The sequence below is a fragment of the Tiliqua scincoides genome, chromosome 5 (assembly GCF_035046505.1).
Source record: "Tiliqua scincoides isolate rTilSci1 chromosome 5, rTilSci1.hap2, whole genome shotgun sequence".
In the NCBI taxonomy this organism is placed as follows: domain Eukaryota; kingdom Metazoa; phylum Chordata; class Lepidosauria; order Squamata; family Scincidae; genus Tiliqua; species Tiliqua scincoides.
The window spans coordinates 87,978,779-87,994,442 of record NC_089825.1 but is presented as its reverse complement, the minus strand read 5'-3'; the positions used below and the strand labels follow the sequence as shown (position 1 = coordinate 87,994,442).

At 45.4% G+C, this 15,664-nt stretch overlaps 1 protein-coding gene across 2 annotated transcripts in view; it reads right to left on the bottom strand.

The window, feature by feature from the left end:
- Window positions 1–1,517, bottom strand: part of NFE2L1 (NFE2 like bZIP transcription factor 1) — a 37,951-nt gene extending 36,434 nt beyond the window's left edge. For both annotated transcript variants that reach the window (XM_066628798.1, XM_066628797.1), the window contains exon 1: window positions 1,397–1,517. The gene's annotated coding sequence lies outside the window, so the exon portion shown is untranslated. The remainder of the gene's footprint in view (window positions 1–1,396) is intronic.
- Window positions 1,518–15,664: the final 14,147 nt, after the last annotated feature.

Genomic DNA, 15,664 nt, shown 5'->3' with positions numbered 1-15,664 from the left:
AAACATCAGGAGTACCACTATCAGCCACATGTACACACAAAGGAGACCACCAAAGACCCCGGCTTGCTTACAAGCCCACTAGCATTTCCTTCTGCTACCATGCAGACACTACTCAGCATTCATACATACTGTGCTCTTCCTGGGTGTTTGCACACATTATCACATTAGTAAACCCCTGCTAACTGGGTAAGAGGCACTTTTTCAAGTGGATGCTCCACTTTTATTTAGCAGGGGGAGAGTAACCGACCCTCCTCAGCCCAACAGTGTCTTTTCTAGTGGCTTTCTGCTGGTGTTGTTTTGCATCTTCTTAGATTGTAAGCCCTTTTGGGGCAGGGAGCCACTAGTTGTTTGTTTGATTTTTTCCGTAAACTGCTTTGCGAACTTTCTGTTGAAAACCGGAATATCAATTATTGATGATGATGATAATAATAACAATAATGATAGTAATAATAAAAGTTCTTAGGACAGCCTCATGAGGTAGGGCAGTATTATTTTGCCAACATTTGCCTCAGAATAAAGCCATGCTCCTTCTGAATAATTCAATACCTAAATAATTCCTAAATAATTATTATTATTCTAAATAATTCAATTTAGGAATAACCTAAATTGTTTAAATTATATCCACTGCAGAATCTCTTCCTTACTCCTAGAATTCCTCCACCAGGTCCTAATCTGCTCCCATTTCACTTCCTGCTACTGGCCTCCCCTTCCCACAACCCCTCTCCATACCTCCGGATGCACTGCTTATCCTCTGCCTTCAGCCCCATCCAGACCCCCTACCCCCCCCAAACAGTTTTCACTTTCTAGCAGCAACCCCCTTCACCCCCACCTTCCCATCTGAACGCCTGCTTCTGGGTTACCGCCACTGACCCAGAGGGGAAGACCACTCAAGCCATCCTCACTTCTCCTGCCTGGTTGCCACATTGGAAGCCTCCCTCCTCCCATCCCAAACCCACCTCCCTGGCCTCTCTTTTTCCTCTTGCGAGTCCATTCAGCGCCCTTTAACTCCCCATTTCCCACCCCCCAGTCCCTCTGTCAGGTCTTCCAACCACCTCCAAGAACTACCCACTCCTCAAGCCCCACCTGAATCCCTGCTCACTGGACATTCCCCCTCCCAGAAGAAGCCCCCACCTGTCCCTCACCCTCTTAGGACCAGCCCCCCTCCCTCCACCCGGCACACCACCAGCCCCCTCTAAGCCCCCTCCTGCCTCGCCCTTCACCAACACCCCCACTAGAGGCCCCCTTGACCCACCACAGCCTCATGGCCTCAGCTCCCCGCGTCCCACATGTCACCACCCCCGCCTTTCCCTGCCGACCCTTTACTCAGCTATTTCCTCACCCGGCTCCACCCACTTCCCCTCATGCAACCCCATTCGTTCCTCCCGCCCCCTTATACCGTCTCTCCTTCCAGCCACCGTTCTCCAAACAGCGCCCGCCGCTGCCTTCGGGCGGCCTTGCTGCCCCACTCCCGGTCCTAACCCCAAACAGCAGCGGCGGCGGCAGCAGCACCCATTTCCCACCACCCTTCCTCCCCACCCTCGCGCGGCCTCCTCCAATCCGTCTCCAGGACGGGCGCGAGTGACAGCTCCTTTGCCCAATCGCAGGGCGAGTTGCTCCTTCCGCCCCTACGCCTAACGGAGAGTGACAACCATAATGACCAATCGGAACAGACCGAAGGAGAAAAGCGGCGGGAAGAGTGGAGCTTTTTCTGTGACAAGAGGGAAGCCCCAATCGCGATGCTCGGGGGCCGGCCCGAGCGTACGCTGACTGACAACATCAATTCGCCTATCGGTTAACCATCTTCTAGGGTCGTCGTATGACGTAATTTGAGCGACAGGCTCGCTAGCGAATCAGCAATCTAGTCTGCTCTTCTGACCACACATCCCTCCTTCAAGCAGGCCTGAGGCTTCCTCGGCCAGTCCTTGTCCTCCCCCCACCTTAGTGTAGAACGTCATCGGCGTCACCGCCTAGTTGCCTGGCGGAGACGCCATCTTGGAACTGTTGCCATTGGCAACCGACTGGCAGCGGTCTTTAACGGTCCACTTCCATGAATGGAGGTTTGGAACCTCCAATGGCCGCCACAACGAAACGTTCAGTTGTCCCCTCACCACGATGCATATCCACACTTTCCTGGGAGTAAGCCCCATTGACACCAATGGGATTTATTTCTGAGTAGGCATGCATAGGACTGGGCTCTCAGTTATCCCCTCACCACCATCACCTTAGAGTCCAAAGCACGTTTTGGGGTTTGACAGCCAAGCCTATGCAGGTCTACTCAGAAGTAAGTCCCATTCTAGTCAATGGGGCTTACTCCCAGGAAAGTGTGGGTAGGATTAGGCTGTTAAAGTCTTCCCATTTCAGTTATTTCAAAATGATTTCAAAAATCATTGGGTGCTGTTGCCCAAGTGTCCACCTACACCAGTGTCTCCCAACCAGTGGTACAGGCACCTCCAGTGGTGTCTGAGGTGGTGGCTGGTGGTACTCATGGGACCCCTGGACACCTGCCGCCCGGCCGCAAGACCAGGGACATGACACAACAAACAGTGGGCAGAACTCCAAAGCATGCTTTTCCATGCTCGAAAAAGCCCTTCCGCCCACCCTGAGTCGCTTACTGGTGTTTGTTGGGTCGTATCTGGCCTCCCAACCCAGAAGTAATTGGTAATGATGTCATCACCAGTTACCGATGATGTCACACACCATAATGACGTCATACACCAGTTAATGGTGTCCTCACCAGTTACCGATGATGTCATATACCATAATGATGCCATACACCAGTTAATGATGTCATCACCAGTTACTTCCAGTGGTACTTTGAATAGGTGGATGTCATGAATATGTACATGTTAGGCCTAGGTTAGCATGTGGAGCCTGAACCAAACTGGGTCAGTGACGGAGAGGTGGCCGGCAGTTCCTAGCTGCAAGAGTGTGAGTAAATAAACAAAAAGATTGTTGTCTCTCCTTTGCTGGCCAGAAAGGACAGACAACAAGAATTACAACGCATTGGAATGTAGCGCCTTTGCAGGCAGAAAGGCACCGGAATGGAATGCAGCTATGGATCTCCAGTTGGGAGGGGTAAGAACTAGGAGGGCTAGCAACCAAGCCAACTTGGTTCTGTCCTCAAAAGTTTCTGATTGGACAGTCTAAATAAGTATGAAGTCACCTCAGTACTATTAGCATAAGAAGTATAATAATGGGTGCCCCAAGGGGTGTGTCCGGTTCCTTCCTGGACAGAGGTTTTGGGTGCAACATCCTGCACACTGGAGCTCCATTGTCCACCATGGGCATCTGGCCTCACAGGTAGCCTGGAGCTAAAAGATCTACAAGAGAAGCTGACCCAGGTGAGAGTTAGGTATTAATAGAGATAGCCAGCTAGCTTTATTATTTTATTGCTGATATGTTTCCTAGATGTTTATGCCTCTAGCATTTGCTGCCTTATGTAACCTTATGTACTTAATAAATTAAAATCTCTTTTACCAAGTTGTTTCATTGTCTGTTGGGGACAAAGGTTCAGAATCCTGCCTAGCCGTTCAGTAAGCTACCGTTCATTGAGGTCAATGGCCCTATTAGTAAATGACTTGAGGACTGAAGCTTTAATTGGAGAAAGTGCTCAGTACCTGCAAGGTACTGTTAAGCCTAGAGGGTCTCAGTGTCCCTGGACTGAGGCACTGGCACATACAGGGTGGTGGCAATACTACTGAATAGGGGGGTCTTGAGGGCTTTAGGGTTCGAGAGCCAAGAACTCTGAGCACCCCAAACCCCCCCTAAGTTTGCGACAGCGGACCGTGTGAAGTGGTATGGCAGAGGACAAACCTTGAGAAACACTGGCCTATACTGTACTCCAATTCCAATTAAAACACTGTGATTTGTGAAGTCAAGATGCTGATATACAGATTTTAGGTGCCTTTTAAAAAAATAAAAGCACATTTCCCTTCACCCCTACTAATACTCAAAATTCACCCCTCCCCCCATATGAATAGGATTGCCAACTCTCTGGAGTCTCCATGAATCAACCTCTGTCCTGTGGCATACCTGGGGGGGTATCCAAGGTGTTGTAAGTGTTTACGGTAAGTTTACCATCACGGTGACAGTAACTGGGTCTCTCCCCCTGTAGCAGTGATGCACTGTAGCAGAGTCCAGTCAATCATCATGGCAGATGAAGAGAGCCCTTGAGAGAGGGCAGTGGCTGAAGGACAGTTGAGGAGAGAGCTATGGAGAAAGAGGAGAGTTGAGATGAGCTGATAAAAAGGAGGATTAGTTATCTCAGGAAGAGGTTTTTGGAAGACTTAGGGAGGGCAGTTAGGGCAGCCATTTTCAACTTTTTTCACCTCATGGCACACTGACAAGGTGCTAAAATTGTCAAGGCACATCCATTTTTTCAACAAGGCACACCATATCACAAGTAGGGGCCTCACATTCATCAATGGCCCTATTAATAAATGACCCTCCCTCAAACTCCAGCAGCACACCTACAGACCATTCATGGCACATCAGTGTGCCACGGCACAGTGGTTGAAAATTGCTGAGTTAAAGCTTTGGAACTGGTTGTTCTGTTCAATTGGTTGATAAAATAAACTTCATACTGCTTACAAGGTCTCTGGCATCTATCCAGTCACCTTGTTCAGGCCCCACATTACAAGGGGGGTCAAATGATCCTGGGTGGCAAGTCTGGAAGGATGCCTACCAGTCATGCTGCACCCCCCACCAGTTGCACTGACTGCCGCCTGCTTGGGTGCCTTCTGGGAGTGAGAGAAGCCACATGCGGCTTCCCCAACGTCGCCTCAGAAGGCCTTGTAAGGCTTTCAGAGGCCCTAAAAATGTCACTTCAGGGAAACTGGAAGTGACTTTTTAGGCCCTCCAGGACCAGGACCACCACTGTATCCATCTCCAGGTGACTATTGAAAGCAGTCTTGGAGATTTCAGTCTGGTCTCCAGGAATTTCCAGTACTACATCAGGTTGGAACGGGAGAAAAACCCTCCAGAACAATGGTTCTCACACATTTAGCACCAAGACCCACTTTTTAGAATCAGAACCTGTCAGGACCCACCGGAAGTGATGTCATGGCCAGAAGTGACTTCATCCAGCAGGAAAAGTTTTAACAATCCTACTCACACCCAGGAGTAAGTCCCAGTTACTATCATTGTAAAAAGAATATACATAGTAGCTTGTTAAAAGCAAAGGACTGTAACATTTCCCAAAATGCAGTCACATACCATGGTAGCATCAAGTCTAATATATTCAAAATAAAATATTGTAATGAATGGGGACCCACCTAGTGGGTCCCAACCCACAGTTTGAGAAACACTGCTCCAGGAATAGCTTCAGCTAGGGTTGGTAGTCCTCAACCTGCAGCATCACAAGCATGGCAGTTTTGATTCTAATGTTACCACTAACAAATCTAAGATATTAAACTGAAAACTGAATATTCAAATGCCTTTCTTTTTGTAAAATACAAATTTGGTGCCAAAATGTGAAATTTGACTCCCTGTTCCAAAGTCTCCAGTAGAAGCACTGATAGAGTGAGGACCCAAAAGTGAGGAAGCAACAGGCCTGTTCCAGATTTCTTCCCCATTCTAAAATTTAAACCATTTACATTTTCCAACAATGATTGTGCTCTCCAAATCTTGTTCTTTCTGAGGGAGGGAGTAACTTGGAGGAGGAAAGCAAACAAAGCATAAGAAATATAGTCTGAAAACTCATGGGAATAGTGACAATATTCTAATTATTCATTATCTGCCTAATTATTAACTGAACTGAAGATCTGTTTGCAGAAGCTTGTGAAGTTTTTAGAGCTGTGAGGTTCTGCCCTATGGTCCTCCAGATACTAGCCTTGAGCTCCCTGGCTTTTTGACTCTATCAGGTTCTAAACATCTGGAGACCTGGCAATTCTAATCTTGCTTTCTCCTCTCCACAATGAGAAGCTACATGCGCGCTCATGTGGTGTTCAAGTAGCATTTCTGTTTTTATATGACCAAAGCCACGTTTTACGGCAGGGATCTGCCTTAGGGATCTGCCCCTTTCCGGTAAAGGGGCTGGGCGTTCGGCGATTACATCATCATGCCATCGCCAAACTTCTGAGTTGTCCAGGTCCCAGAAGCATGGCATGGGACTCAAAAGGTGAGCCTCCTGCCCAATTTGCCATGCACTGGACAGGAAATAGCAGACCTGCCTGCCCAGGTTCTTGGAGTCCCTATGCTGCAAGTCCTGTTCAGCTTGTGGCAAATTGGGTGGGAAGCTTTGCCTCCCAATCCAAGCTCTGTGCAGCTTGAATGGGTGGTGGGCCAGATTTGGCCTATGGCCATAGGTTGCCGACTCCTGTTTTAGAGGATCTTCTTTAGCTTCATTTCATAAGTTTATTCATTTCTCAATTTTTCATGTACACTTTCTTGCATCCTCAGTTGTTCAGCAGCCAACTAAATGGCATAATGTTAATAATGTTAATGTTAATGGCATAATGTTAATTACTGTACACATATAAACCCAAATTTACATTTACCTATGACTATTAAGGCTACAGTCCTATGGAGACTTACTGATGAGCAATTCGTATTGAACAAAATTTATTTTACTTTTATTTTTATTTTGTCCTTCCGTAAAAGAGTCAGTGTGGTGTTCACATAGCCCCCACACCCTTTCTCTTTACAGCAACCCTATGAAATAGATTAGACTGAGAGATGGTAACTAGCCAAAGCAAAGTAAGCTTTGAGGGCTGATTGGTGTATGAACAAAATTGGTCTATATAATCGTCACTGGGCTCTGCTTGTATATCTGTAAATAAAACAAATATAACAAAAGAACTATCAGTTTCTAGAGGTCTCTCATCCAAACGAAACCGCATAGATGCAAACCTATGCATGTCTAGTCAGAAGTAAGTTCCATTGCATTCAGTGAGGCTTACTCCCAGGAAAGTATGTATAGCACTGCAGTCACGGAACACAATGGAACTACAATACTGAATACACATGTATAGGATTGCACTGCTAATCCCGGAAAGCAACTTGAAACTTCTCACTGCTCAGAAATTCAGGGAGGATATAATATGTTATTCTGAAGAGAGGCCTTGAGTACTATATTATTCCTGTTAAAATAGCTCTCATTCAAGCAAAAGGATAAAGTCAAGCTTAGCCTCACCAGAGATGAGCTGCAAGCCAAAGTAGTCGAGAATCTATTTCAGCCTTCGCATGCTACCTGAAATATGTTTCTCATCCGATCTTGGAAGCTAAGCAGGGTCAGGCCTGGTTAGTACTTGGATGGGAGACTGCCTGGGAATACTGGATGCTGTAGGCTTATACCATAGTCTTTCAAGACTGAAGGTTGCCAACCATTTCAGCCTTAAGACATGTCTTACTCTCGAGTCATTTCTAGCTAGAAAAATACCTGTGCTGTATTTTCAAATATTGTATGACGAATCAGAGAAGGTGTAGGAAAGAGCCACCCCTTTTCACTGTGATTACATGTACCAAAGAGTGGTTGAAGTACATTAAGAAACAGCTGGCCTGTAATAAGTGATTTCAAGCAGATGCCATCCGCAATTAATCTGACAGCAAGAGTAAGAGTGACCAGCCAACTCTTGCCACATCTCATAGCTACTGTAGGAGTTGAAACCTTTTACATCAGTGGTTCTCTTTAACAGGTAATTTAATACTATGTTCAACAACAACAACAAAAGCCAGAGCCAGTTGCCTGAACAGGTGTATTGGGTAAACATGGGTGTGACCTGTTGGCAAGGCTGCTAACTTGGTTACGATGGCAGACACTCCTCTCAAAAGATCAGGCATTTGGAAATCTGGGGTGGGGGTTTATGATAGTACAAGAGTGTCATTACATCCTTCCCCATATCTGTTTACTGCATCTAGTGCTGAGCCAAGCTAAAAACGAGATCACAGAACAGCTCCATACAATCCAATTTTCCACATGTCAGTGTCTTGCAGTTCCCTGCTCATCAACCCTATCTCAAGCACTGTGCAACTGTCCAAAAGCCTGCCACAGCCATAGCCTTTATTTCTCCTTCCAGGCCACTCATCTGAACACCGGGACAGCTTGTCTATTAAGCAACCCAACTCAGGGCCCAATCCTATCCAACTTTCCAGCACCAGTGTAGCAGCAATGCAGTCCCAAGGTAAGGAAACAAATGTTCCCTTACCTTGAGGAGGCCTCTGTGATTGCCTCTCTATCACAGGATGCAGCACACGCCCCATTGGCACAGCAACACCAGCACTGGGAAACTGAATAGGATTTGGCCCTCAAACAATTCAATGCCAAATTAGAAAGATGCCAAAACATCAAACCAAACCTGCCTAGAAGTTGGGATCCCCTCTGACCTGAAAGCTCTGCTTCCAAATTCCAGATAAGGTTACGAAGTGATGCAGGTCAAGGAGCATTTTGCACATGCTCAGGGTCACAGAAATTGATTACTGCTTCAAGGGCAATAATGGTGTTGGGCTTAGTATTTTGGACAAGGGCTGGGAAATCTAAATTTAATCCTCATTCAGCTATGAAGCTGACTGGGTGACCTCTCAATCTAACCTATCTCAAAAAGTTGCTTTGAGGATAAAATGCAGGGAGGGAAGGAGGAACTATGTAAACTACTATTAACTCTTTGGAGGAATGGCAGGATCACAACTAATAAATAAAATCATTTAACTAAAAGCATAAATAAATTCCCACAGGTAAGAGCAAGACCACAGCTTCCCATTAGGGCTACAGTCCTATAATTGTACAGGGCAGTGGGTTTTTTGCTAGGATTCTGCTGCTTCAGGGAGGTTTCCATGGCTCACAGTTTGGGAACCACTGCCTTGAAGGGTTGTTCTAAACATTACTGAGTATCTTAGTGCTCTGAACACTCAAAATCCAAAGTATTTTTATGCGCTTCCCATTGTTGGATCACATGCTTTGCATGCAAATAGGTTCAGACTGAATTCCAGGCAGGATCACCAAGAGCTGGCATTGGGCCAAGGCAAGATACCTGATTAGCAGAGCAATGTTTCTCAAACTGTGGGTCGGGACCCACTAGGTAGGTTGAGAGCTCATTTCAGGTGGGTCCCCATTCATTTCAATATTATATTTTTAATATACTAGAGTTGATTCACTTGGTCTGTGACCAAGGTCAGTGACTGCATTTGTGAAAATGTTACAGATCTGTACTTTTAACAAGCTACTATGTATATTCTTTTAACAATGATAGTCAATGGGACTTACTCCTGGGTAAGTGTGGGTAGGATTGCAGCCTAGGACTGTTAAAAATGTTCCTGCTTGATGATGTCACTTCTGGTCATGACATCACTTCCAGTCGGTCCTGACAGATTCTCATTCTAAAAAGTGGGTCCCGGTGCTAAATGTGTGAGAACCACTGTGGTAGAGTATTTGAAAATGGCAGTATTTTCCTTAAGCTCATTGTGTTCAGTAAGACTTAGAATGTAAACCTATCTTACTCACCAGAAACAAAATACCTCTACTGATTGGCCCCCTTCCTAAATTTTCCTGCAATTTGTTTTGTGGTAGATAAGTTTGTTGTGTCATGGCCTGGGCCTCCTGAAAGTCCAGCCCCTGGGGATTCTCCCCCTCCCAGCTTGATCCCAGGCATCTCCAGGTAGGGCACAGAAAAAATTCTATTTCGAGCTCTGAAGAGTGCTGCCAGTCAGTAAATACCAAAGGTCTGATTCCATAGAAAACAGCTTCCTATGTTTTTTTTTGGGGGGGGGGGTAGGGCTGAGGAGTTGCAGGATAGTGCTACAGGTAATGTCTCCATTTGGTGATTAATGAGAAATATACGGTGTCTTTGTCATATTTGCTCTGTTAAGTAATACAGTATACAATAAGAACATGCGGAGGCAAACAAGCATTCCTACCACTCAGAAAGTTCCCCCAGAGAGCAACCTGGGTAGCCCCTCAAAGTGTGCGTGCCACACACGCGCATAAGACTGCAGCCTTATTCTCTCCCCTAAAAATGTCAATTTCTGCTTCCTTCTCCTCAGTGGGCAGGTTCCTGCCTTCTCCAAGTCCTGATGGATATGTCATGCCAAAACAGAGATGGTTTTCCCTATTATCAGGAGACTTTCTCCTAACTTTTGGTTCTCAGTTGATGAAACAGTGGCCAATAATTCTGGAGGATGAACCCCTAGTCTGCCCAGCAAATGCTTAGGACCAGACATTGTAGTATGCATGCACTAACTAGTTAATTAATCATTCCATGATTGAGCCCTAGCTCAGATAAGATCCTGACAAGATCTCATGTTCTGCCTGGGCAACATTCGTGTCCCCACCCCACTCAATATCTTCATGAATGAAGCTGAGCTCAAGCCTGGCCTTTCTAAGTCCTGGGTCAAACTGATCCTTAATTGAAGTGAATGTGAGGAGAAAAGCTTCCACTCCCATTCTCAAATGTTGTAAGTGTACAAGTGGTACCAGAATAACACCAAACACAGTTCTAGTTAATTTCAAGGAGCATTTGTGGGTTTAGTTTAGTCAAATCACTCATCAAACATCATGTGCTTCAGAGACTTCTTTAAGTAAGTCCAGAATGAAATCTAAAAATAGTTCCCATCCTATGGCCCCTGACTATGGCTTAGCAAGGACTGGGTTGATTTAAAATACTATCTGTACTCTTGAGAAATATTATACAGGTGGATAAAAGGATTCCCTTGTTGAGTCTTTACTGCTTGTAAACTCTGCAAACATGAGCAGATACACTGCACTGCTGACTCAAAACCAGAATGCTGCAGGAATCCTTGGGAAATTAAAAATTAAAACATGGGCAGGCCTGAGGTCAGAGTTCAATCAGGTCAGGCACTTGTCAGGGGCCCACAGGCAAGCCACCTGGCCAACCCCTCACAGTTTAAATGTCCCAGTTTGGGTTGCAAACCAAGCAGTATTTGCCAGTGTGGTGTGGTAGTTAGGGGGCTGGAGTAGGAGTTTTGAAAAACCCAGATTCGAATTCCCACTCAGCCATGAAGTTCATTGAGTGGCCTGAGGCTAGTCACTGTCTTTCAGCCTAGCTTACTTCACAAGATTGTTGTGAAGATGAATGGGACAAAAGAGAATGTTGTGTGCTGCCCAGAGCTGATGCCAGTTCTAGGGCCCCAGGGCAAAGCCCTGTACCAAGTCTCCTATGCTGCTCCCTGATGGTACATTATGGGGTCAATTGACCTGGCAGGGTGGTCCAACAAGCCTTTCATCAAAGCCTGACCTGACCAACCCAAGACCACTCCTAATGCTGCCATGAACTCTTTAAAGGATACAGAATATAACAGATGGGATACCAAGCCCTTCTGGTGCCTGGGGCACCATGACAAATGCTGCTGCCCTTTCCTGCTGATGTGCAGCCTCTGCTTCTCCTACTCCATGGATTGAAAAAGGAAGTAGACGACACAGTAAAAGAAGAAGTGCCTAGGGAAGGAGAGCAGTGGGCTCGCTAGAGTATGGAGCCTTGCCACTTCTCTCCTCTGCACTTCCTGCACCAACCCCCTCTTCCTTTTTCATTCCACTAAGTAGGAGAAAAAACAATGGAAGTATGTGGGTAGATGAAGGTTGGTGCTCCCACCAAACCGCTGCCTGAGGCAATTGCCTCAATTGGCTTCATGGATGGACCTGCTCTGGTGGGACAGATTAATAATAATGATAACAACAACATTTTACTGGACCTACCAGGAAGATTGTGTGCTTTAAAGGTACCAATGCTTGGTCTTCATATCTAGCAAATGCCAGATTCCACTAGGCTCCATCAACTCTTGGTCCTCTAGACTTCTTTTACCCACTAGAATTATTCCTGGCTCCACCTTCAGCTCTGATCAGGGAAGCAGTCTTGTTTTAAACCCATTTTTGCCCAGCCCATAGCTGTACACATTTGATCCCTGTTGCATATATGCAACATTGGGCAGAAATGGCTTAATCGAGGATTTGGTGATTTAACCAAGGTGACTGGTGATTTAACCAGGGATTGAATGGCGAGACCTTGAAGCAGCTGACAAACTGAGTTATTCTACCTGCTCTTTGGTGCAAGTGAAGAAGTGTCTTGGCTGCCCTTCAAGTGAGAGATGAAGGAGCTGCTTGTCAGCCAGCGTGGGAGGCAACTGGGGGCCAGAAGTGATACCAGACCATGAAAGATCCATCTGCAATGTTGTGTGGTTCTTGAAAGATAGAATCTTTCTGTTATTGTAAAAATCCCCTAGGGGGTTTAGAGATAGCCTGCCTATGCAAACCGCCTTGAATAAAGTCAGAGGAGTAATCCGATGACCAGAAAGGCAGTATATACATACCATTATTATTATTATTATTATTATTATTATTATTATTATTATTATTATTATACCAGGATTTGGTGGTCCTGATGCCATTAGAAACCCTGAGTGGAACTCTGGAGTAGGTGCAGCTGTTTACTTATGCAAGGCCTGAGGGAGTCAGCCATTGTTTCCTCATAACTATTCTTTTGCCAACCTACAATCAGAATTCAGTGAGGTATCCAAGTTAATTAACTGCCCCCCCTTCATGCACTAATTAAAACCTTTCCACCAGTCTGCTTATCCTTTCAAGACTGGAGATCCTCGACATTTAGAACACTTTGAGTGGGTGTTTAGTATTCCCCTCCACAGAAGCAATTAGAAGCAAAACATCTGGACCCTCTTCAGATGAACTAGGCATCATTAACATGTTCATTAGAAGTCCAGACTAGGGAGGGGGGTGCTCTTTGTTTGCCTGGAACTGTTCCAAAGAGGTAGAGACTATGGATGGATTACACAGCTTCAACCGGATGACCTGAATATTTGAACTAGGGTTGTAAACTGCTGTTGTGTCTAATGGTACCAGAACCCAGTGGAATTAGACTATATTCACACAAACAGTAAGTACAGAGTTACACCTGTATTGTCAATCTTGCAAGCACTGTAAAGGATGAAGGGAAGCTAAAATGCAGTGTGCTTGCATCAGGGAGCCACAGCCAACTGCATATCACCTGAGTGTTCTCATCTGGTTCGAACTGCCACATCTTTATTTCACAGTTTGCACATTCACTCCAGCAAATTTATTTATTTTTTTATTTTGACTGCTTTTATTTATTTGTTTAATTTTTAAAATGACTGCTGTGTAACATAGGAGTTCAGCATTTACTAACTATAGATTTACAATTTCCACTGGGAATGGGAATTACTCAGTCATGGTAGGGAGGTGAATGCACTTTGCACATGCTCAGAAGCGTAATTTATGTCCTCAGAAATGTCTTGCTTCCATACAGTGGCAGAGTAGAGTTGCCGTCAAGTGGAGCGTGGGAGGCGAAGGGCCAGAGAGAGGCCAGACTGGGAAGGAATCCAGCTGGAACAAGGAGTTCTATGAAAGACTAGAACTATTCAATTGTAAAAATCCCTACAGGGGTTTAGAACAGCCTGCCTATGTAAACCGCCTTGGATTGAAGTCTGAGGAGAAATCTGACAACCAAAGAAAGGGGGTATATAAATACCTGTATAAATAAATACTTTTCTCAAACTCTTTATGTAAAGGAGCACATTTGCACTCCCCTCCACAAGCAGGACAGAAGACCAATGGGAGCAATCCTCTCAAACTCTCCAGGAGCCAATGGGAGCAATCCAGGAGACTTTCAAGCACCTGATGCCCTCCTCTCACTCCTGAGACTGAGGGCCCAATCCTATCCAACTTTCCTCCACTGGTGCAACCACAATGCAGCCCAAGGTAAGGGAACAAATGTTCCCTCACCTTGAGGAGGCCTCTGTGGCTGCCTCTCCATCACAGGATCAAGTGCATGCCCCATGGGCATGGCTGCACTGGCGCTGGAAAATTGGAAGGGACTGGGCCCTGAATCTCCTATCTGTGTTGCTGGTGCTGAACGCAGTGGAACTTTGCTCCCCTCATTTCCTGTTCAGGCTAAGTGTTGCACTCCAGCAAAAGAACCCAGATAACTATACACCTGCATGACATCACCTAAGTCAGAGAGATGAGCAAGTTTAAGGATGGAGGCAGGAGGACTGCTGCTGGAGCTCTGTTAGCAACAGAAAAAAAAATAAAGGAGGAAGATAGAAGAAAAGAGGAGAATGGGCTGTAGAGGCTCACATGACATGGCAGTGGATGCCCCCAGCAGCAGTTGTTGTTCCCCCACACAGGAAAGAATCACATCATCCCTTTCATGTAGGAGGAGACATGGGTTAGGCCTCCTCCCTTGCACACATAAGGAGACACAATTCTCCCCATATTGGTATGTTAATTTACCCAGCTCACAGGTGTATTGCATTTGATCCCTGTTATGTATATGTAACATTGGGCAGAAATGGCTTAACTTGTCCTTAGCTAGATATTTTGCTATAATTTTGGGTGGAGGGATTTTTTAAATACACATGGTGCTGATCCCCTATTCCTGACACCCCTGGGTCTTATCATTATGCCCCAAATCTATTTTCCACTTTTTGTTGGTGTTATGGTGGAACATTTTTTTTTTTAAATATAACTCCCTCCCTGAGCCTGGCACTCCTTGGGCTTTCATTCATTTTTTTTGTTACCGTGTTAACTTTTTACAGCAGTTTTAATGGATCTCTATCTTTTTTTTCTTTTTAAAGTTGTCACCATTTTGCAAGAACCTATTGATTTAAATATGTAAAATAAAAAAGACAAATTACACTAGCTTTTTAGCAACAAACAAAAAATTGGATGAAAGGGCTTCATCCAGTGAAGGTATTTCAAAAAGAGACAATGAAAACAGCAAAGCATTTCTGCTCTTTTAAGGACAAATGGTGTCTTTAAAATTAAAATACATTCAAAACTTATCTTCACAAATCTTTTTAATAGGTTCTTCAAAAATAACCTGGAGTTGCTTAGAGCAGCAAGTTGCAATCCAAATTTAAAAGGGAAGGTAGCATTGTGCAAGTGACTCAACTTTCATGCAAGGTCTAAGTAATTAGTTAAGTGTGGGTGGAGAATCTCTAACTTCAATCAGAGTTGGCAACCCTATCCACAAGTAGAATCAGAGGAGAATGGAATACAAGTTAAAGACTATTCATGATTTCTTGAGCTGTTCGAACACAGTCTCAAAGAAGTAACAGTGTTTATTTCTGCTGGCCTTTTGAAGCAGCCTTCTGAAAAGGAGATCATAGATGCTTGATATCTTCCCAACACTATTTCCCAACCAGCTTGAGGGGGGGCAATCCTTACCTAGAAGTAAATCTGGCTGAATTCAGTGGGATAAGGTAAGCATTGCCCCCTTTACCCCCCCTCTCCTAGGCCCTGGTATAGGGCTGCAATCCTGTACACACACATTTCCATGAGAGTAAGTCCCACTGAACTCAATGGGGCTCACTTCTGGGTAGACACGCCTGTGCTTGTGCTGTTACAGTCATTGCAGCCACCCTGCAATTACATCTGCCCTTATTTCAACAGGGTGTGTTGGGAAAGAACTTTCCCCAGGGATCTTGTGTCCCCCTTGGCTGGCTGAAAAGAGCTTTATGGAATAAATCACACTGCCGATTTGCACAGCATTGTGTGTCCATTAAGGAGGAGGGCAAACATTGTTTCTACTTTCCAAAACTTGCCCGCTCAGCAGTGTGTCTTTTGGCTTGCAAATAAAAATGACTGGTGTTGGTAAGGGGGGGGGGCTAGGAGGAGTGCAGCCTGTTAATGTTTTCCAGCCAGTGCCTCCTCCTTGGTCCCAACGCCGCTTCCTCCCCCTTC